This window comes from Halichoerus grypus, chromosome 7 (genome assembly GCF_964656455.1).
Source record: "Halichoerus grypus chromosome 7, mHalGry1.hap1.1, whole genome shotgun sequence".
Taxonomy (NCBI): Eukaryota; Metazoa; Chordata; class Mammalia; order Carnivora; family Phocidae; genus Halichoerus; species Halichoerus grypus.
The window spans coordinates 74,653,296-74,678,116 of NC_135718.1; positions in this window are offsets into that span (position 1 = coordinate 74,653,296).

The following is a 24,821-nucleotide window of genomic DNA, read 5'->3' on the forward strand; positions in this document are numbered from 1 at the left end:
TAACAGTATAGATAATATTAAAGTATTATTTTTATATAACATATATCTTTTATTAGAGAAAAAATATTAGGTATTTGTAAAATCTCACATGAGAAAACCATCCCCTAAGTCTGAAATAGGAAACTTAACAGAGTAATTAATGTTCTGTTCATCAGAAGGCTTATCCAGTTGTGCCAGGGATAAATCACATCATTAAATGATCTATATGCCTGTGATTAGCACAAGGGTGCTCGATGAAGACGTTGAGGTGGCTCTTTCTTATTTCCAGCCCATCAGTCTAATCTGGGAATGAGAAGAACACTACTGTGGTCCCTCAGTCATGGTCTAATGCATTCATTAGATGTAGTGTCTTGTTAGAAACATTTATGATCCCAGTACTCTTTATACAAGTGAGTCCCCTCACCCCTTAGTTTGGGCAGAAAACAGATGGTATTAGCAAATTGTTACTGTTGTCTTTGTTCTTAAATTCACACTAAGATCTGTTTGTAACTTTTGCAGAAAAATAAGTACATTTATTAGAACAAAGGGAACATAAAATGCTTGCTTGCTGTTTGGGATTCTGAACACTGACTAATTTCGTTATTAGTGCAGGCAGCCTAAGTGCAGCAACAAACAGCTCACATATCTCAGAGACTTAACAATAAAAAATAATACACTGTTTATTGTTTTCTCAAGTTTTAGTCCAGTGTAAATGGTGGAGGAGTAGGGAAGCTCTGCTCTCTGCAGTTTTCTGGTGGGTCCTGTCTAGTTTGTGATGTCTCTGCCTTTATCAGTTATCACATAGCCTCTAGGGTTGCTGCAGATGAAGAAGAAGAGCACAGAGAACAGAGGAGTTTAATGAACCAGATCCAGATGAGCACACATCTCTTCTGCTCACGTATCGCTGGCTAGAATCTAGTCACATGGTGATCGCATTTGCCATCCAAGCTGAACCTGTAGTATGACCTTAGAACAGTGCTCTGAAGAAGAGGAAATGGGTTTCTTAAACATTTAACCAGGTGCTACCATCATTTGCCCTTCTAATGACCAAGTCTCTCATTTTTCCCTCACAGTCAACATCTCTTTAAGGGAGACAAACTAGAGGGCGCCTGGGTGGCTCAGTCCATTAAGCACCTGCCTTTGGCTCAGGTCATGATCCCAGAGTCTTAGGATCAGGCCCCATATCGGGCTCCCTGCTCAGCTCTTGCTTTCTCTCTCTCTCTCTCTGTCTCTTGCTCTCTCTCTCTCTCAAATAAATAAAATCTTAAAAAAAAAAGAGGAAGACAAAGTAGACGGTCATCAATAACCTTATTCAGATCAAAGTCTATGTATAGCAGAGACCTCTTCATCAGATAAAAGATGTGGCTCCTTTATGAGTGGTACAAAAGCAAAAAATTAAGATACCAGTGTCCCCTCTTTTGCACCCCAAATCCTTTCAATAGTGGGTAATACATGTATAGGATACTTATAATAAAAACTCTCATTCTAAAGATGCAGTGGTTCCCAGTACTACTAGAATCCTATGAATCCAAGAGATGGGTCTTGTTGGGTCTTGGGAGCATTGTTCTTACTGGACACTGGTTCAGTTCTTAGGGAGAAATTACTTTCCTTCCTTCCTTCCTTTCTTCCTTCCTTCCTTCCTTCCTTCCTCCCTCCCTCCCTCCCTCCCTCCCTTCCCTCCCTCCCTCCCTCCCTTCCCTCCCTCCCTCCCTCCCTCCCTCCCTTCCCTTCCCTCCCTCCCTCCCTCCCTCCCTCCCTCCCTCTTTCTTTCTTTCTTTCTTTCTTTCTTTCTTTCTTTCTTTCTTTCTTTCCTCCCTCCCTCCCTCCCTCCCTCCCTCCCTCCCTCCCTCCCTCCCTCCCTCCACTCCTCCATCCCTCCCTCCCTCCCTTCCTTGTTCTTATTGTTTGGTTGGTTGTTTTGCCCTGGCTCCTGCCTTTGCTCTCTGGGGGTGGGGTGAGGTTTTATCTGCGGGTTGTCATCTGGCCACCACATCTGGGCATTGGTGTATGTCCCCCCTTAGGGACTGCATAGGTTTTGGAGTTTATTTACCATTTGTAGAAGGTTGGAGCCCATGGGATATTTTAGCTCTTGAATAGTCTTTAAGTTTCCATTTTTGTTTTTGTTTTGTTTTGGTCCAGTGTTCCTTTAAAATACAATTTCCTGAGCAAATTTAGAAGGCTTCTTATATATTCACTTCCAGGCAGTTACATTCTTAAAAAGCACAGCTATGTCATTTCCTAGACCCAGCCTTCTAATTGGCTTGCCTCCCTCTTTCCCTGTCTTCTGCTCTCCCTTCCTTTCTTCCTCTTTCTTTTTCTTCCCACCTCTCTCCCTTTTGTTGTCTGTTTTCTTGCCTGTACTTCTTCCCTAAACTTAATGGTGGCTACCTCAAGGCTATTAGGCCTGAACAGAAGGTCTCCATCCTTAATCCAATCTTTGCTTGAGTCATTCAGTTTAGCCAAGAGGCTCTACCAGGTCTTGGCATCTGAAAGTCTTTTTAAAATCCTGTCTCTTACTGTGAAATTCATAAGCAGTTGGCTTTTCCAGCCCTTTAAATATCCAAATTCTGGACTCTTATTCTATTTTACATCTGAGTATAACTTGTCCAGTCTTTCCTGAACTTATCTTTTTCTCAAAATGCTTAGCCAAACACAGCCAAGAGTAGAATAGGGACTATGGCATTTGATCCACATTACCATGGACGATAATTTTACTATATGACAATGCATAGCACAGATCAACATTTTTCCAGCCTCCAAAGTTGATTCCTTTACTGCTCACCACCTGCTGCTTGACCCCCAACCACTAAGGCAGCACCACCTATCTGTGTTGTCAAGACAGCACTGTCCTTCAAGTGAAGTAAAACATTCGGGCTTGGGATGTCTCCAGCACCTTCCTGCTCTGAAACAGGTGCAGCCACAGGCAAGACCCCTTTCCTGGCGTCCCAAGAGTGGGGTTTCCAGAAACACATACACTTCAAAATCCAAAAGAAGACAAGCAGAGAGCTGAAATCTTTGTAGTATAATCTGAAAATATTTTAAACATTATCTAAGGTAGAGAATAAAGGGGCAATCGAAAAATCTTTTTGACTTATTCTTTCATCACTTAAAATGTCTTTTCCATTGCTTATTTTATTGTTTTAATTTTCTAAAAAGATTTATTTATTAGAGAGAGAGCATAAGTGGGGGGTGGGGGGAGGCAAAGGTGGGCGAGGGAGAAGCAGGTTCTCCGTGGAGCAGTGAGCCTGATGTGGGACTCCATCCCAGGACCCTGGGATCATGACCTGGGCCGAAGGCAGACACCCAACCAACTGAGCCATCCAGGTGCCCCATCCATTACTTATTTTAGAAGAAACAAAGAAATGTGGCTCGGGGAAGGGAATTATGCATGACTATGTCAAGCCTTAAAGCACATAGATGGAAGAAAAAAAGAAAGAAAAGGAAGATAAGAAAAGAAAGGATTTTTTTTTTTAACACAGTTCCATTTCCTGAACAAGTTGAGATTGAACTGTTCAATTAACTAGGAGATTAAATGTTTTTGGAAGAAAAGGAATAATTCTTGTAACTTAAAAATTGGCAGAACATTTAGTTACAGCAGAATACACAATTGAGCCATGTGAGCAGGAACTGGGAGGGGGAGTAGACCTGATCATTGGGCAGCACCCCTAAATGCTTTGATTTCAATCCTGACAGGTACTGTCCCATCTAGTGGGCACAATATAAAGATCAAGAGGATCTGATCATTGATTTCAATTCAGATGAGCAGTCAACAGGGAGGAGTCAAAGATGGGGCTGTTGAGTGTCCCAACATCTCACTGTTGAGTGAGATGGAGCAAGGGGAAAATTTCAGAATTTCAGGTAGGCAGTGTTAGGATATTCTGGCAGGAATTCTGACGCACCGTTGTAGACCCTGTGCAGAGGATATGATGTGTAAGCCCATCAGGAATGACTAGCAAAAAGCACTGTAGCTTAGCATGGAAGAGTGTAAATCCTGGCACAGCCACTTACTACCACTAGCAATAACTAGCAAGTTTTTGAACTTCTCTGTGCTTCAGTTTTTCCATTCTTAGTATGGGGCCGAAAAGAAGCATGCATTTCATAGTATTGTATGAAGATTAAATGAGTTAATATTGGTGAAGTATTTAGATCAGTATCTGACGTGCAGTAAGCACCTTATGTGTTTGTAAATAAGTAAAGTCAGTTGGTGACTGAGCCAAGATAAGAGTTTCTGGTCTGTCTTCTCACTACAGTTCCCTAATGAAACAAAAGTCAGGGAAGCAGCAAAAATAAATAGCCCAGAAATCCCAAATGGCAAGCAGAGAGAGATGGAGGAGGCCACTGTCAGCTTAAATAAGAACTAAGGGAGGCAGGAGCAAGCTGGTCCTGGTGTTACAGAGGCAGACCAAGCTCCCAGCTTGGTCCCAGGACCCAGCGCTGCACAGGATAAGTGGTCATCTTCCATTGTCTCAGCAGCGGGACCTCCTACCCTTGCAACACTCTGGGAGGCAATCATGTGACCAGCTCGTAACACCAGGCTTTGCACCAGCCAAGAAGAAAATGACCAGAGAAAAGTGAAGTCGTCAGTCAGAATATGGGGAGGGGACACAAAGTAGAGTCTGGCTGAAAAGTTTGGAAAATATTAAAATAAAGCAAAACAGGATGCTTATTTTTAGAACTTCTCAGAACTTTTAATTTACTAATGTACATTGCAAATCTCTAAAAGAAGGGTATATGGTAAACTGTTTTTCAAATATATTTGACCACACAACCCTTTTTAAAATGGAATATGTTGTGACATAGAAAACATATTTTGGAAATGCTGCCATAATCAATATATTCTTCTATAAATATAATAATTTATTTTTAAATCCATAAAATTCTATTAAAACATGACTTCAATCAAATGTCGATTCAGTTGTCACAATTAAATGATAAAGGTTAATGAAAAATAATTTATTTTTAAAGAGGGCCCCCAACATTATTAAAACAAGAGTCTCACTGGAAGATTTTCTCATTATCTGCTACAGTTGAATAGGCTTTATGAACTTTTCATGCCAAGCTACTGTTGTTAAAACTAATGAAATATCAATTTTCTTCACAAAGTTGTAAATTGTTTTATTTATTTGTGCCAGTCTATAAACCTCTTTTGTTCTTAAAATAATGTACTCTTTAGCAGTAAAAATCTAAGAATTTGATTGATATTGTAATAGTACACTTGAGAAGGTTCTATCTTGTAAACAATTCTGTTTTCATTCGTGACTCATTGAAAGCAGGTCTATTTGACATAATCCTGAAGGAGAATTGATGTAACTCACAGAAAAGTGAATTACATGGATGCAAATTACTGTTATAAGGATGCATGCAAATTACTATAAAATTGTATTTTTAATATAGCTTTTCTGTTTAATGTGATTTTATCTTATAAAGAATGAACTATATTTCTGCAGTGAATTAACATTGTGGTTTTTATACATATTTATTTGCATGCTTATTTTGTACCATTACTTTCTTATAAATTACTTTTAATAATTTTTAAAATGATAATGCTGGTGAAGGTGTGAATGGCAGATTTCTCCTGCTTGTTAATGGGTGGAGATGTAAGATGTTACAGTTTTTATGGAGGACAGTTTAACAAATTTAAATAAAAAGCTAAAAAAAAAAATACCCACACACTTTCAGCCCATTAACAGCTAAATAGTTATTTTGGAAAAATAACAAATAGTGTAGTACTATGAAATAGACTAAATGAATTCTAGAGCATTTGTACATTGGAACACTAGATATTGTAGATTTGGTTGCTATATAGTTACATAAATAAGTATGCAGATTACGTGTATTTACATGTAAAGATTGTAAGATCTCTATGATATATTACTAACTGATAATATCAGAATTAGTCTGTATAAATGCATACTCATATCCCACATCCAGCACTGCCACCAAAATAGTAATAGTAGCTTACCAAACTAAAGTTGTTTGGATGGCTATATAGTATTGTTGCTTTGATCATCTTTTATAATTTTTCCATGATGAACTTGGGTTATTTATGTGAAGACCAAATGAACAAATTAATATTGTAGGAAGAAAAAGAAACCTTTTATAAAATTGCTTGACAGCCCTTTGCAAATAAAGCTTCCAAAGGTATGTGTTTTTAGTCAATAATTAGGTATATTATTTTCACATTGTTAGATGAACTTTTCTTATACTAGTGATTATACTTTATAGAAAGTGAGATTTTGACGTCAAAAAATGTTCCCCTGCCTATGCTTATGTATTTCCGGGACTATGAATTGTTCAATTTGTCCATACTTCCATGTGATAAATGACTTTTAAATGGGTGATGTCCTGACTGCACCTGTCCTGGATGATGTCCTTCTTTAAGGACAAATCTTTGATAAAGAGGAGGCTAGGATCTCAGTCTAAGTGGTAGGACTTTCTTCTTAGAGCTTATTCTTGCTGGTCTTCCAAGAACATTGATTCTTTTTTACCTCCTAAAATAAATTTCAAAATGTGGAGATTGTGATTTTGCCATATGACATGAAAATTGGCTCCTGGCCCACTGTAAACACTCAATAGATGTTTTAGAATGATTATATATTCAATAGTTTTTTGATTGATGACCCACATCTTAAAGTAATCAGGGATTGTATAAGACTCTGAGAGATCTGCTGTAAAGGGTGGAATGCCTTTGATGGTCTTCCTGTAGACAAAAGGCTTTGGAGGCTGGAAGACATAAAGGTCTTATGTGAGCTGGGAAAGGTACATGAGTTAGAGCTCTTTCAGTTGCAATTGGTGTAACCTAACGAAACTACCTCAAGCAAGAACATGTAGGGGACTTCACTTAAGTAGGAAATCCAGCAATGATATACTTCAGTTATGGCTGGCTTTAATGGCTCAAATGATATCAGTAATCTTCTTTCTAAGCCTCTCTGGGCTTGGGTTACTTTTTTCTGTAGGAATCATTCACTCACCAATCAGATGGACTTCTTCCAGGGGGCCAGGATATTAACTAGCAGCCTCAGCTTTGAAAATCCAATGAAAATGGGATTTTTAAAATTTTTTCTGAAGATCTAGAGATTCTAGAAGGTGATGCAGGGCTATTCAGAACAACACATTCCCAGCACCTAGAACACTGTTGACATATTGTAAGTGCTCAAAAGTATTAACTGAATGAACAGATATTCCTTACATGAGGGGAATGGAGAAATGGAATTAGCATTTGTGTGTTAGGCACTACAGCAAAAGTTACACAGTTTATTTCCCTTCCTTCTTTATTACACTCATTTTAGAGATAAGTAACCTGAAGTCCACAGCATTATCTTGCTCCTAGTACAAAGATACTGGGTAAAAAAAGCTGGGTTGCTAAGCATTAAATTTGGTTCTTCACAGGTTTTGTTCTCTGCCTTCTTGGTGTACCCTTTCTATTGATGTTTTTCTATTTCAATAATTCAGTGTCCATATATCATGTCAACCCTTGTGTTTTTTCTCCAGGAAGATCTTTCTCCTGATTTCCATTTCCTTATATCCATCTGACTCTGGACATGCCTGCTTTGACACCTTAAACACAGTAAGTCCCTAACTGAACTTCTCATTTCCCTATTCTTCTTAGTCCATAATCATCATGCATGGGCATGGCTGGCAAATAGAGTTTCCAAACTCAGAAACTTGAGAACCATCCTGATTCCTTCCTCATCCACTGCCAAATCATATCAACTCTGTCTTACAAATATATCTTCCAAACCCATCCCTTCCCCCTTGTCCCCATTATCATCATCTTAGTTGGATTAAGGCAAATGTCATCTCCTAATTGAATCCCTAGATTTTGTGACCAGAATGGTATAGGTCTGATCGTCTCTCTCTTCCCCAAATCCACAGTAATGGTGGCTTTGTGTCACCTGCTGGTGCAAATCCTTAGTGTGTTGGCATACACAGCATACTGTATACAGTACCTAACTCATCTCAGCCCTCATCCTGTCACCCTTCCTACATCTAAACCCAGTGTCTCAGGCACATGTAGCTCTTGGTTTCATGTCCTCCTGTCTTTCACATCCTCCTCCAACTCTTTGATAAGCTCTCTTCATGTCTCTCATCTCCGTGTGCTCTGAGACTCAGCTTAGATGTTTCCCCTTCTGGGAAGCCTTCCCTGATGTCTCAACTGCAGGCTGGCTTGGGTGTATTGGATTCTCCTGTGCTCCCATAACATTCTGTGTATACTGAAGCATAACACTTATTTCCCAGGGTTGGATGTGACACTTTACTTGGTTGCTCCCCTTATATTGAATATTTTGGGGCAGAGATCACAACTTTTGTCTCTGTATTCCCTTAGAATAAGTGATATTTGGAACATAGAAGCCCTACAATATGTTAGTCAAATGGATATATGAATGGACTGAAATTCAGAATAATTTTCAACAGGTTTATTGAGATAAATTCATGCACCCTACAACCCACCTATTTAAATTGTGCCATTCAGTGGCTTTTCACATTTTTAAAATATTTTTTTGTTTATTTATTTGAGAGAGAGAGAGAAGGAGTGAGCATGAGCAGTGGGGGGAGAAGGGGCTAGAAGCAGGCTCCCTGCTGAGCAGGGAGCATATTGACAGGATTGTGCAATCATTGTCACAATTTTAGAATATTTTAATCATGTCAGAAAGAAGCCCTGTGTTCTTGAGTATTCATTCCTCATATTCTACCAAACCTACAAGCTCTAGACCATTGCTCGCATACTTTCTGTCTCTATAGGTAGGTTTGCCTATCCTGGACATTTCCCATCAATGGACTCCTACAACATGTGGTGTTTTGTGACTCACTTTCTTCACTTATCAAAATATTTTCTAGATTCATCCGTGTTGTGGCATGTATCAGTGCTTCATTCCCAGACTGACATGAATTCCCAGGGTACTGACTCTAACTCCCTAAAGCTTGAACCTGTGCTGAATTACTGCTCTGCAAAAATATTTAATGTTTATATCTCATTTTCTTGGACTCCACACCAGTCTTTTCAAGACGTCATTCTGATCTCCTCTTATCTTAAAGTACTCTTGCTGGTGGGTCTGTTGTATATAGTTTATTTTTAAGTTTAAACTTAATTTCTGACTTCGGTCTGTTGTACAATCATTCTGAACTTTTGTAACTATCCAGTCTCCTAGCTTGATAAGCTTAGTATTAAAAAATAATTAACTATGACTTGGGGCAGTGTTTTGATAACTTTTCAACTCTTTCCTAGAGAAACATTAGCTTTCTAACTGGATATGAAAAGTCTACTGTGCATGTCTTAAAATTCCCAGTTAATTTTAGCACAATTTAACCTGCCCTGATCCTTCCACCTGAGTGAAAAGAAGGCAACGTCTTTTTTTCTTTTTTCAGTGCACAGAGCTATTTCTGAGTGGATAAGCAAACCTGCCAAAGATTATTTTAAAATGAGCAGTTACTTTGGAGTTTAACTAACAACAAAAACTAACTTTGGTTGCCAGTTATGACAATCTAATTAAGGAAAATATTATTTTATGTATGTCTCTTCAAATTGCAATTTTGATGTAGATTCAGCTTCTTATTCATTTGCTATGTAAAATGAATAAAACAGATTAAATATCTGGCCTGCTACCAATGTGAGGAAGTAGACTAATTTGAGCATGCTGAATGCATGTATGTCCACATGTGTACACACGTGTGCATATCATGTATGCATGTGTGCACACACGTGTGCATGTGTATGCATGTGCGTGTGTGCATGCGTGTGTGAGCGTGCATGTGTGTATGCGTGTGTGCATGTGTGCCTTGCACACACACGTGTGTGTGTGTGTGTGTGTGTGTGCATGTGTGTGTGTGTGCATGCACATGTGTATGCATGTGTTTTAACAAGTGATGAGTTCTTGGTACCGTAGAAATGCAGAGCTTGGATAGAAAAAATTTCAAGAAGCAGTAAACTTGTTTATGGCCAATACTGACTTCTAACTAGATCTTAGCTTATTGTCCTATAGTGTTTCTCAGGAAGAAATCAATAAATTCCCAAAGAGTAAAGATAGGAATGTTGTTTTTAAAAATTCATGAATTCTTCTTTGCTTCTATACCTTGATTCAAGGTCACCAGAAACAGTACATTTTAATTTATATAAATATGAGTGGGTCAGTTTGCTTTTAGGTAAATTCATGGTTAATAAATCCACAATTGTGTATGAAGATAACTGACTCTAGGTCACATTTTGAACTTGTTGAGATAAACCTTGTAGGAAGTGAAAAGCAAACTTTTTTTTGTAAACATTCCTTGCTGTTCTTGACTTTGGTTTAAATTGATTTATGGTCTAACTCAATTTATTTTTCATATTTGTATAAACTCTCAGAAGATTCATTTTTAAATTTTTAGTAAATTTACAGAGTAATCATGAGTACAGTCCAGCTTTAGAACATTTTTGTGACACCCCCAAAAATTCTCCCATTCCCATCTGTTGTCAGTTGCTCCAGGACTAAGCAACCACAGATCTCTTTCTTTCTCCATAAGTTTGCAGTTCCTCAATATTTTACATAAATGGAAGTATACGATATTTCATTTCTTGCAGGTGGATTCTTCCACTTAGCATAATGTTTTTGAAATTTATCACTCTTATAGTATGTATTTGTAGTTACTTTCACTCTTGTAGTATGTATCAGTAATTTCTTTTTATTGCTGAGTAATATTTCTTTGGGCAAATATATCACAATTTGTTTATTGATTCACCAATTGATGGATATTTAAATTGTTTTCCCTTTGGCTTATTGTGAAGAATGCTGCTGTGGAAACTCACTAATCTTTGTGTGAATACATGTCTTTATTTCTCTTGGATAAACTCCCCAGAGTGGAGCTTATGGGTTGCATAGTAAGTTTATGTTTAACTGTTTAGGAAACTGCCAAACATTTCCAAAGTTGGTTGTACCATTTTGCACTCTTATCACCAATGCTTGAGGATTCTGGTTTATCTACGTCTTTGCCAACATTTAGTATTGTCTGATTTTATGCTATAGCCATTCTAATGGGTGTGTGGTGGTATCTTGTTGGGGTAAAATTTGCATTTCTGTATAGACTAATAATGTTGAGCATCTTTTTATATGCTTATTAACCATCTATATAACTTCTTTGTGAAATGATTATTCAAATTTTTTCCCCATTAAAGATCTGGTAGTTTGTTTTCTTATTATTTGTTATTTATATATTCTGGATACAAGTCTTTTATCAATCAATATATGATTTACAAACATTTTCTTCCAGCCTGTGGCTTTATTTCAATTTTTTAATGATGCCTTTTGAAGTGCAGTAGGTTTTAATTTTGATGAACTCCAGGTTATCAGTTTTTTCCTTTATAGGTCATGCTTTTAGTTCTGTTTCTTTGCTTAACCCAAAGTCACAAAGACTTTCACTGTTTTCTTCTAAAACTTGTGTAGTTTCTTTCATACATTTAAATCAGTGATCCATTTTGAGTTATTATTATTATTTTCTATGTGTGTAAGGGAAGGGCTAAGTTAAATAGTTTTGCATGTGGATATCCAATCATCTCAACACCATATGTTGAAAAGACTAATGTTTCCCCCATTACATTATCTTGACACCATTGTTAAATATAAATTGACCACCACAAATGTACAGGACTGTCAATTCTGCTGTCTCTGCCTCTCCTGGAACCAGTATGACATTGTCTTGATTACTGTAGCATTGTAGTAAGATTTGAGATCAGATAAAGGTCTCCAATTTTGTTCTTTTTCAGAATTGTTCTAGCTGTAGTAGATCCTTTGCATTTTCATTTAAATTGTATAGTATCAACTTGTCAGTTCCTCTAAAAAAGGATTTTGGGGTTTTGGTAGGGATTGTGTTGAATTTGTGGATCAATTTGGAGAGAATTGCCATATTGACAATATGAGTTTTCCAATCCATAAAAATCCATACAATCCAATCCAATCTTGCAGCATAAAAGCTGCAAGAAATGAAATATTTTGTACTTCCATTTATGTAAAATATTGAGGAACTGCAATAAACTCTTTGTCCATGTCCAAAAGAAGGATGACCCCTCTTTCATTGAGAGTTTCCTTAATTATCTCAGCAAAATTTTGTGCTTTTCGGTGTACAAATCCTACAATCATTTTGTTAAATTTATTTAAATATTTTATTATTTTTGAGCCTATTTTGAATAAAATTGTTTTCTTGAATTAGTTTTGGCTGTTTGAGATGCTAGTGTATAGAAATGCAATATTTTAGTATAGTTATCTTGTATCTTGTGGGCTTGCTAAACTCATTTATTAGTTCAGTATGTTTTTATGGATTCCCTGGTGTTTTCTACATTAGGATTATGTTATCTGTGCATAAAGTCAGTTTTATGTCTTTCTTTTCAATCTAGATGACTTTAATTTTTTTTCTTATTGTAATATTTATATATTCCAGTATAATGTGGAATAGAAATAACAAGAAGTCATCATTACCTTATTATTGCTTTGGGGAAAAGCATTCAGTCTTTTACTATTTAGTATGAAGTCATCTGTGGGCTTTCTTAGATAATCTTTATCAGGTTAAAGAAGTTCCCTTCTATTCCTGATTTTTGAGAGTTTGTTTTTTTTTTTTAAATCATCAATGGTGTTAGATTTTTATTTATTTATTTATTTTAGATTTTATTCATTTATTTATTTTAGAGAGAGAGAAAGAGAATGAGGTCGGGAAGCACGGGGAGGCAGAGTAAAGGGGAAAGAATCTCAAGCAGACTCCCTGCTAAGTGTGGAGCCTGACCTGGGGCTCAATCTCACTACCCTGAGATCATGACCTGAGCAGAAACCAAGAGTCTGATGTTCAACCAACTGAGCCACCCAGGTGCCCCTGTGTTAGATTTTTAAAAATGAGTTTTCTGCATCTAGTGAGATGATCATTATTTTTGTCCCTTTTGTATTTTGTGTTCTGTATATTGCATTAGTTGATTTTCATATGTTAAAAACCAATTTTGTGTTTATGGGATAAATACCACTAGGTCATGGTATATGACCCTTTTTGTGTGTTACTGATTTCTATGTGCTAATATTTTATTAAGGGTATTTATAAATATTCATGAGTGATACTCATCCATGGTTTATTTGTTATGTTTTATCTAGCTTTGCTATCAGGATAATACTAGCTTTATATATTAAGTATGAAAATATTCCTCCTTCTCCTGCTTTCTGAAAGAGTTTGTGAGGTATTGGTATTAAATACGTTTCTTATTTACATATTTGATAGGATTTACTAATGAAGCCATCTGGGCCTAGAATTTTCTTTGTGGGAAGATTTTTAGTAACTAACTTAAAAACTTTACTTGTTAAAAGTCTATTCACATATTCTATTTATTCTTGAGTTGATTTTGGTAATTTGTGTCTTTTTTTTATCAATTTTTGTGTTTCCTCTAAATTGTCCATTTGTTTGCATAAAGTTGTTTCTACTATTTCCATAAATCCATGGCTTTATATGGAGCCTATTCCACAGCTCAGGTCATGATCTGAGGGTCGTGAGATGGAGCCCCACATCAGGCCCGTGCTCTCAGCACAGAGTCTGCTTGTCCCTCTCTGTGTGCTCTTCCCCCAACTGGCGTGTGCTCTCTCTCTCAAATGAATAAATAAAATCTTAAAACAAACAAACAAAAAGACCTTCTTTATTTTCTGAAGTAAGCTTTTAAAGCTATAAATTTCCATTTAATCACTGCTTTAGCTTCATTTCATAAATTTTATATTGTGTTTTCATTTTAATTCAGTTTAAAATATTTTCTAACTTCTCTGTGGGGTTTTTGTTTTTGTTTTTTTGTTTGTTTGTTTTTAGTTTTTTTGACCCATGGGTTATCTAGAAGACTGCTGTTTATATTTCAAACATTTGGTGAGTTCCTCGTTCATTCAGTTGTTGATTTCTAATTTAGTTCTGTTGTTACTGGAAAACATACTTTATATGATTTTAATTCTTTGAAATTTATTGTTTCATGGCCTGGTATGTAGTATATTCTGCAAAAAAATTTCACTGTGTAGTCATTGGATTAAGTGTTCTATATATGTCAGTTATGTGGTTTAAGTCATCTGTATCTTTACTGATTTTCTGCCAAGTTGTTCTATTTCTTTTTAAGCCTGACTTCCTGAGGGTCACCCCTATGTCTGCATAGCTGGTTGTCAGCCAGTGATTAGGCAGAGATTGTGTTCAAGTGCCTCAAGCCAGGAAGATTTCTGTCCTCTGCCAGTGGAATTATGTGTGGGCAAGGGAGCACATTCAAAGTTCAGTCTGTTTTCAAGCATGCTCAGCTTTTACTTTCCCTCGGATTCTTTTCTGTTTCTTCTGTACATTTGTGTAATCGTAAGGTAAGTCAGAAAAATGTGGATAGCTTGTTTCCTCTTTGGTCTCCACTGTGTAGGCTGCTTTATCCAGGAATAGACCTGCCCCAAATATAACTAAAACATCAAGATAATGGAGTCATTGGACCTTTTTGCCTACCCACTGTCAAGATTGTCATTTTCACTGATAGTAACACTGGGCATAGGCATCTTCTGCCACTCTGAGTTGGGTAGCCCCTGTTGACCAGTGCGGCAAAGCTCTGGTCCCAATGGGACCAGCTCTAGCAGAACCTCCTTGCTGACTAAGCAGGGGTCTTGGTGGGAAACTGTAGGCATGAGTGCCAGAGCCTTCCATTAATCTCACTTGAAGTTCAGCAGTTCCTCAAGTATAAGCTCTTTTCAGATTGCTGTACATCTTCAGTCCATTTCTGCAGCACCAAAATGGTTCTTCTGTTAATTTTTCTCAGCTTTAGAGTTGCTCTTGGGGGAGAGGATTTGCTGACATCCTTCCTCAGCCATAACCAGAAGTCAGAGAGTGCTCTTTAATTTGGAAGATAAAACACGAACAAGGAAAGGGCAGGATTTTCTCTCCCTCTAACTTCTTAGGGCTGTGGCAAGGGGTCGTGTACCTGTAGCAGGAACGGTGTTTACCAGAAAATAAGGAGAGGACGGACGGAAAATCAAAATGATGAATTCAAGATCGCACACCTATTTGAAGTGTAGGTGCATGAAGGATACAAAGAGATGCTACTGATGTATAATTCATGGACATCTATGTAAATGTCTATGCAAAATGTTTGGAGAAGGCAAGGAAGGGGTACTTGCAAATGATAGTACTCCTAAGCTGTCACTTGCATGACGAGTTCTTGTCAAGTGGGAAAAAGAAAACATCCCAAATGCCTGACTCTTAAAGACTTTATATTCCAGGCACAGAAGCCTGTGACCTTGGGCTCCCTGTTAATTTTTCTGTGTGACTCTTTCTACATCTTTCAAATGGGGATATGATAATATTAACAGAGGTGATGTCAGGCTGTGTAAAGTTAATGTTGGGAAAGCATTTTTAAGACCCTGGAAAAAATAGGTCTCAGGTTATAGACTTCAGAGGATGTGTTATTTACACTGGCATTTTTAGACACTTCTCAGCTTCTAATAATGTTTCTTTCAGTATCTGACATAAATGTTCAAACCCTTACCACTGCTTTTGTCCAAAAATGGAATATTATGTAATAAATTAAAATGTAATGCCACAGCTACAGTTAGTATAAAAATACACATTTATATGTGTTTATCATTTACTGGTATATTTAGAAACTGAAACAAAATAGATGGACCAAAATAAATGTGGTAGGGTGTGGGTGTGGGGCTCTGGGGGTGGACGTGATAAAGGACAGAAAGAGGATCTCAGCTTTGCTTACTACATCCCCTCCAGCCCTCATCAAAAGGAATCAAGTATTTTATGATGTTTCACGAGTTGCAAAAGGTACTTTCGACCTGCAGTGAACTTCAGTTAAGTTCTTCTTAAGTTACTCTCTTCCCAGATGAAAAATATAATTACTTAGGGCGCCTGGGTGGCTCAGTTGGTTAGGCAGCTGCCTTCAGCTCAGGTCATGATCCTGGAGTCCCTGGATCAAGTCCCACATTGGGCTCCCTGCTTGGCAGGGAGTCTGCTTCTCCAGCTGACCCTAACCCCTCTCATTGCTCTCTCTCATTCTCTCTCTCTCAAATAAATAAATAAAATCTTAAAAAAAAATATATATATATATGTATATATAATTACTTACAGGTAGAATTCTCTTGAGGGTATGGCTTTGGGTGAGGGACAAATGAGAAGGGCAGGTTCCTTTGTAGGAGGAAGGGCATTTAAAAGATTACACATATATGGATATATAAAAAGATTTACTATCAGGAATTGGCTCATGTGATTATAAAGCCTGAGAAGTCCAAGATCTGCGTTGTCAAACTAGGGACTCAGGAGAGCTGATGATGTAATTTCAGTCTAAGTCTGAGTCTGAACAAGACTGATGTCCTAGTTCAGAGACAGGCAGAGAGAAAGAATTCTTTCTCACTTAGTGTTTTATTCTATTCAGGTCTTCAATGGATTGGATGAAGTCTATCCACATTGGGGAGGACAGTCTGCTTTATGTAATGATTCAAATATTAATCTCATCCAGAAACACCCTCACAGACATACCCAGAAATAGTATTTAACTAATATCCAGGCACCCTATGACCCTGTCATGTTGACACATAATATTAATTACCACACCGTTTCCTGAGTATCAAGGGACTTCCCCTCCCCCCCCCTCCCCCCCCCCCGCCCAGAGACAGTCATAGCCGGATAATTTTCTGACCACTTCTATAGTGCAATCTCATAGATTGCAGGCTGTGGGCACCCACCAAGGCATAGGGATTCTATTAATTATCCATGGCTGTGTAACAACCAAAAACTCAGAGACCTAAAACAACACATATTTATTATCTCACGGTCTGTAGGTTAGGAGTCCAGACACGGTTTACCTGGGTCTTCTGCTTCTGGGTCTCCTACAGAGCTGCAGTCAAGATGTCAGCCATACCTGGGGCCTCATCTGAAGAGTCCCATTGGGGAAAGACCTGCTCCTATGATCACCTGGTAATTGGCAGGATTTGTTGTTTTCCAGTTGTTGCACTGGGGGCCATGTTCCTTGCTTTCTTTGGCCTTAAGCCACCAACAATTTCTTGCCACGTGTCCTCTCCAACAAGACCTCTTGCTTCATTAAACCGTGCAAGCCAAGAAGGCAATAGAGAGTCTGCTAGCAGACAGAGATTGTAGTTTTGTGTCACCTAATCGTGGAAGGGACATCCATCACTTTTGTAATATTCCATCGGTTGGAAAGAAATCACAAGTCCCAGTCACAGTCAAAGACAGCAGATAAGATGAGGGTATAAATAGCAGGAGGTGGGGTCATTGGGGGACATCTTAGATTCTGACCCTGTGATATTATGACTTATAATAAGAAATACATATTTGGTCTTCACTCCCAGTCCTGGCACAAAGCTTCTAAAACTCTTAGAATTTCCTAAGTGATAAGAGAGATAAAGATGCCTTTTGTTATTTGTAACAAATGCCTATCAACCACATCTGTGTTTATGTTAATGAGATGACTTTTGGAACCCTCCTAAGGATGGGGGCTGGCTGCCCTGGGAACAAATCAGGGGATTAGACAGTTGGAACTTTCAGCCCCAAAATTCTGGGGAGGGAAGAGGGGCTGGAGATTGAGTTCAATCATTGATAACCAATGAATTAATCAATCAATTCCTATGTAATGAAACCTCTATAAAAATCCCTAACGTATGGAGCTCAGAGAGCTTCCAGCGTGATGAATGCATTGAGGTGCTGGGCCGGTGGCACGCCCAGAGGTGGCATGGAAGCTCCAAGCCTCCAAATCCCTTCCCCATACCTTGCCCTGGCTGTTCCTGAGTTATATCCTTTTGTAATAAGTTGGCAATAGCAACTAAACTAAGTTCTGTGAGCCATTCTAGCAAATCATTAAACCGAAGGAGGGGGTTGTGGCAACCTCTGATTTTTTAAAAATTTTTTGTATTGTTATGTTAATCACCATACATTACATCATTAGTTTTAGATGTAGTGTTCCATGATTCATTGTTTGTGCATAACACCCAGTGCTCCATGCAGAACGTGCCCTCTTTAATACCCATCACCAGGCTAACCCATCCCCCCACCCCCCTCCCCTCTAGAACCCTCAGTTTGTTTTTCAGAGTCCATCGTCTCTCATGGTTCATCTCCCCCTCCGATTTCCCCCCCTTCATTCTTCCCCTCCTGCTATCTTCTTTTTTTTTTTTTCTTAACATATATTGCATTATTTGTTTCAGAGGTACAGATCTGAGATTCAACAGTCTTGCACAATTCACAGCGCTCACCATAGCACATACCCTCCCAGTGTCTATCACCCAGTCACCCCATTCCTCCCACCCCACCCCCCACTCCAGCAACCTTCAGTTTGTTTCCTGAGATTAAGAATTCCTCATATCAGTGAGGTCATATGATACATGTCTTTCTGTGTTTGACTTATTTCGCTCAGCATAACACCCTCCAGTTCCATCCACGTTGTTGCAAATGGCAAGATCTCATTCCTTTTGATGGCTGCATAATATTCCATTGTACATATATATACCATATCTTCTTTATCCATTCATCTGTCGATGGACATCTTGGCTCTTTCCACAGTTTGGCTATTGTGGACATTGCTGCTATAAACATCGGGTGGCAACCTCTGATTTATACAGTTTGGTCAGAAACACAGGTGACAACCTAGACTTGAAATTAGTGTTGAAGGGGGGGGCAGTCCTATGTGACTGAGCCCTTAACCTGTGGGGTCTGTGCTAACTCCAGATAGGTAGTGTCAGAACCTAGTTACATTTGTTGGATACCCAGTGAGTGTGTGCTGAAGAGTCGAAAATTTCTGGGTGTGGGAAAACCCCTACATGTTTGATGAACAGAAGTGTAGAGTTGTAGTAGAGGGGAAACACGGGAGAGTTTTTTTCCTCTCAAACGCCCATGGGGTGTCAGGAAGGACTAAGGAAAATCATCAGCTGTGCTTCTACCTCATGACTCTGCAACTCCTAAAGTGTGTTTTGTGTTTTCTGGCAGCTTCTCCCATCTGCCACAGGCTGGGACGCCTCACATTCCAGCTCCTCTTGACCTTCTTGTCTTGCTAGGCTTCTCCCTTATGCTTTTATTTAGCTCACTCCCTCATCTCAAACCAAACCCCATTCAGATTGTTAATGATTTTCCTCTGTGTTGCACAAAGGAACAAATTAGCCTCAAGGTCCGTCCTCATGGGGGGCGGGGCGCTGTGTGTCTGTATGGACCTCAGGCCTCCCTCTTCTGGGGTGTGGGGGGAAGGCTTAGTGTCAGTGTTTCACTTCTGACTTTCCCAGGGTACTGCCTGGGAAAGGGAGCCCAGATTTTGTGCGCATGTGCAAATCTGTAACTCCGGTCTTCTGAATTCCTGCTTGTGCTGCCTGGAGGGCTTGACCACCCTACCCATACTTTTTGAACCTTCTCTTGGGGGCATCTCACTCGTATCAAGGCAGCTGGGTGTCCTCCACGTCACCCACCTTTGGTGGTGCTCAAGAGTACTCTGCTTGGCAAGCGGCTCCCATGGCCCGGATTCTCACAAATATCCCCCATCCTTGTTCTGGACTTCTCAGATAATTTCATCAAGAGCCGCCTGTCAGTAGGTCTTGACTACTCCCATCTGCGGCATCTTTCTGAGGCAGCCATGCATATATTAATTATGCACCAAGACTCTGAGGACTTTTAACCCATTAAGTTGAAGGAATTAATATTTGTCATCAGTGTATTTGACACAAGTATAGCACTAATCTATAGATCATCTCTTGTGACTCTAAGACATGCTTTAGTATGTGCTGATTTGTTTTCAATGGAAATACGTTTGCTTCAATCTATTTAATCTTTGCGTTGACGGGGAAACAGGTGTTTTCCTAAATATTTACAATAATTCTTAAAAACTACATGGAACACCATTCTTTTTCAAAGCCAAATGTTGATTACTCACTAAATACAAATTGGTGTGTAGACTGATGTAGGCAATGCAGAGAGGCGTAGTTATGGTTCTGTTCTCAAGAAGGATACAATTAGTTGTATGGTAAAAACACACTCACTGTAAAAAAAAGTTCACCTGTGGGTTCAGCTTGCCTCCATTGGTAACCCACACCTTCTTTGTCAACCTGTTTCCCCATTAGACTCTATGCAACATGAATCTGTATGTATGTATCCGTTCTCTCTTCATCCTTAGAACTGAATCCAATAGATTCCTTCTAGAAACAGGAGAATAACTTGGTATAAACTATTAGATTGAGAATATTACCAGAGGCAAAAAGAAACTAAGACCACGTTTAAGGAGAGGGGCCAGTGTGTTCTTTCCCTCTCCATTATCTTCTCTCAGCCCAACAAATGCTCCAGAAATCTGTTCTGGAACGAATGTCTTTGATACGGCAGTGGGTGGGCACTGCCACACTACCCCCTCGGCAAATTCCATTACAAAAATGACAATTTTGATTCACAAAAATCATGTATAGGATGCATGTTACTGAAAATTCAAAATGGGACTCAAAAGATACTCTTACACTGATGCTTGTGGATTGGCTGGCTCCTTGTCCTCTTGAATAGGCAACTTCTCATTAGAAGCTTTCAGTCATTTGGGAGAGGCAGAATCATTCTGTTGTGTAGATGTTTCTTTCTGTGTTAAGAAAAGTTTACTGATAGCTGTAGGGTGAGAGCTAGTAGCTGGTGTGTATGTGCAGAGGGGTCACAGGAGATGTTATGTAGACGTTGTTCCTTCTGACCTTTAGCGAAGTCTTGTATTGCTTTGCTGAGCTGAGCTGCAAAGGTAGGCTAGGGGTGGTTATTGCTCATGAAAAGCTGTGAAATAGTAGAGCCAAGTGCTTGTTGGTGTCTCCTTTAGAAGAGGAAGAAAGATTTGGAAGGGTCAAGTGACTAAAAAAGAAAAACGTCAGCATTTAATGAAAATAAGCTATTTCAGGCCAAATTTCATGTGGATTTTCATATCTGCCGTGTTCTCTTTAGAGATTGGAGTTCCCTGTTGGAAGGATTATATCCCCTTTGGGGGACCAGAAATCAGGCATCTCAAAAGGAAAATCAAATGACTTTTCATCTCGCAGTTGAAAATCCTGTATTAGGAACCAGGGTCTTTAGAAGTGCCTTTCTCTGAATTAATTTTCATTTTCCAAAAACATGTGCAGGTGTCTGAGTCAGACCGAGAGAAAGCAGGTGTGGGGAAAAATAATTACCTGGCACCTCTCTGCACTTAATCTCATCTCAGAAGGATACCTGCAGAAGCCATTTGATAAAATTGTTTCTCAGGCCCAAGATGAAAGGTTAGGAGAGGTGAAAATCCATGATTTGAATTTTTTTTTTTTGTAGTCTTATCTCTTTTCTTTTTTTCCCCCTGCAACAATAGAACTTCAGTTATCAAAGGGCTTTCAAGTTTGAAAAGACAGCTGCTTTGGAAAAGCAAAACATTGGCTCTAGCAAATGAGCATGAAAATGCTAAGCATCAGCCACCACTTGCCAGAGGGAGTCAATATTGTAATTGCTTCTTTCAGAAGGCTCACCTGTTGGAATACCAGCCAGAATAACACCTGAGCTGGGGGACATTAACCATTGACCATCGTCAATCTAAGGCATGCATTTAAAATCTGTATTGTTCAATAAGGGAAAAAGAGAAAAGAAAACTCTTAAAATATCATGTTTGGGATACATTGCTACATGATAAACCGAAAGCAAAGTTAGACAACCTAGACTACCAATACTAAGAAAAGTGTGGTTAGCAAAATCTTGCTAATATGGAGCATAATATTATGACTTTATATAATCTTACCAGGCACATTTCCACCAACAACATGTTTACTGTGGTTTTTTTTCAGGGGTTTGATACCTCCTTGTGTTGATTAAATATAGATCAAAAGATCTGTGATCATGGGACCCATGTTCGCTTCTGATTTCACTTTACGGAGATTAGTGACTGCTAATGAACCTGGCCCCCGTCTTGCTGGCTTGTTAGTTCTTGCAAGTGAATCATTCAGTCAGGACTGAATTGCAGGAACAGTGCGGAAATTTGCAGAACATTTAACAGGTTCATCACAGATGAGCTAAGCATGCTAATTTGATAACAAGGACTCTAAAAAAATTATATATGAGACAATGTCCAACCTTTTTTGTATCTAACTGCGTTACTGGTGCCTTAACCTACTCCGCACCAGCCTATGGTAGTTTCTCCCTCTGGGCGTTTGCTCCTGTGGTTGCCCTCTGCTCACAATGCCCCAAGCAGTAGTCACATTTTCAAATATTAAAAATTTAAGGTTTATTCCTTCAAAAGGCAGCCCCTGGTTTTTTATGCCTGGGGTTTTCTGCCTCCTGTCTGTCTCTTAGCCTCTTGTACTCCCCACTACAAGGACGCTAATGCAGTTATCTGTTTGCCTCTGTTTCCCAGCTTTAAAGTTGGTCTTTCAAAGAACGGCAAATATAACCTTACTCATGTTTTTATTTTGTGTCCGGGCACCTAACACATAAAGTATTTCATAATTATTTGTTAAAAGAAAGAATGACTGACTGGGGCACCTGGGTGGCTCAGTCAATTGAGCGTCTGCCTTCGGCTGTGGTCCTGGGATCGAGCCGTGCATCGGGCTCCCTGCTCAGCAGGAAAGTCTGCCTCTCCCTCTCCATCTGCCTCTCCCCATTCTCATGTTCTCTCTTTCTCTCTCAAATAAATAAATAAAATCTTAAAAAAAAAAAAGACTGAATGAATGAGACCTTGAGCTCTTTAAAATTAAGCTGTAGGCAATGGAGCGAATAAAAGTTACATTTCTTTGATTGAAACAACAAAATCTGCCCCTGAGTAACCCGAACAAGAAGAGAGCCTAACTGGAACGCTACAGAGGTGGCTCAGGAATAGAAAAAAGAGGTGAACAATCCAGCTTTATGAAGACAGCCTGCAGCACAGTTCTGAGTATCCAGACGAGGGAAGTTCATGAAACTTCGGAGGTGCTGCCATCAGGTGGGGAGTTATACTTACCACCTCCTGTCCCTGCATGTTCAGTCTAGGACAGAGAAGCTGGCTGGCCAGGAGGATCTCAAGGGCCTACCCCTGTGATCAGAGGAGGAAGATCTAGGATAAGAAGTGCATGTGTTGGCCCAAAAAACAAATAATCCAGTCAATAAATGGGCAGAAGACATGAACAGACACTTCTCCAAAGAAGACATACAAATGGCTAACAGATACATGAAAAAATGTTCAAGATCACTAGCCATCAGGGAAATACAAATCAAAACCACAATTAGATATCACCTTACACCAGTTAGAATGGCAAAAATTAACAAGGCAGGAAGCAACAAATGTTGGAGAGGATGTGGAAAAAGGGGAACCCTCTTCCACTGTTGGTGGGAATGCAAGCTAGTATAGCCACTCTCGAAAACAGTATGGAGGTTCCTCAAGATGTTAAAAATAGAGCTACCCTATGACCCAGCAATTGCACTACAGGGTATATACCTCAAAGATACAGATGTAGTGAAAAGAAGGGGCACATGCACCCCAGTGTTCAAAGCAGCAATGTCCACAATAGCCAAACTGGAAGGAGCCGAGATGTCCTTCAGGAGATGAATGGTTAAAGAAGATGTGGTCCATATATACAATGGGATATTACTCAGCCATCAGAAAGGATGAATACCCATCATTTGCATCGACATGGATGGGACTGGAGGGGATTATGCTAAGTGAAATAAGTCAAGCAGAGAAAGACAATTATCATATGGTTTCACTGATGTGGAACATAAGGAATAGCACAAGGGACCACAGGGGAAGGGAGGGAAAACTAAAAGGGGAGAAATCAGAGAGGGAGACGAACCATGAGAGACTCTGGACTCCAGGAAACAAACTGAGGGTTTCAGAGGGGAGGGGATGGGGGGATGAGGTAACTGGGTGATGGGTATTAAGGAGGGCATGTGTGGTGATGAGCATTGGGTGTTATTCGCAACTAATGAATCACTGAACACTACATCAAAAACTAATGTTTAATGTACTATATGCTGGCTAACTGAACATAATAAAAAAATTGAGATTAAAAAAAAGGAGTGTATGTGTTGGGAATGTATCTGAGCAGACAACAGTGAGGACCTTTTCCTCAAGCCATTTTATGGAAGGGACAAAGAAGAAGGCTTGAGGTGGACGCCTCTTCTGTTTGAAGATCTGTCCATTTTTGAAAAGTGAGGATCAGGGATGCCTTTAGAAGTGTGAGTTCTTACACGACTTTTTGAACAACCACTTCCTCCCATCTTTTTTCTGTTTCCCTATACTGCTGCACTCATTTTGGTGTCAGTACAATTATCACGGGGGTTTGGAATAAAAGCGTTGAAAATTCTACCACTGTTTATTTGACCTCATTATCAGTGCCCACTTTTTGGCATAATTTGTTAGATATATATGTTTATAGAACATGAATACTTACATATAAGGAGGAATTTAATTTTTCTTTTACATTACAGCTAAGAGTGATCAAAAAAATTTGGAGGCCACTGTTCCAAAGGATTTAAAGTCTATTAAATTTGAAAACAATTAAAAAGTTATCAATGGAGGGACCCTGGGTGGCTCGGTCGAGCATCTGCCTTCAACTTGGGTCATAATCTCAGGATCCTGATACGAACCCCAAGACAGGCTATCTGCTCAGCGGGGAGTCTCCTCTCTCTCTGCCCTTCTCCCCGCTTATGCTCGCTCTCTCTCTCAAATAAAAAAAAATCTTTTAGAATCTTTTTTAAAAGTTATCACTGGAAAGCTATTAAAATAGATATTAATAACAATAATAAAACTTTGTAACATGGCAAACTTAGCTGTTTCTTGTAAAACTATAAAACAGTATTTTTTATTTTATATCTTTGTTAATAATTGTTAATATTTTTATTGTAAAATAAAAGTTTATATTTCTGTTTTACAGTTTTACTCTGATAGTATT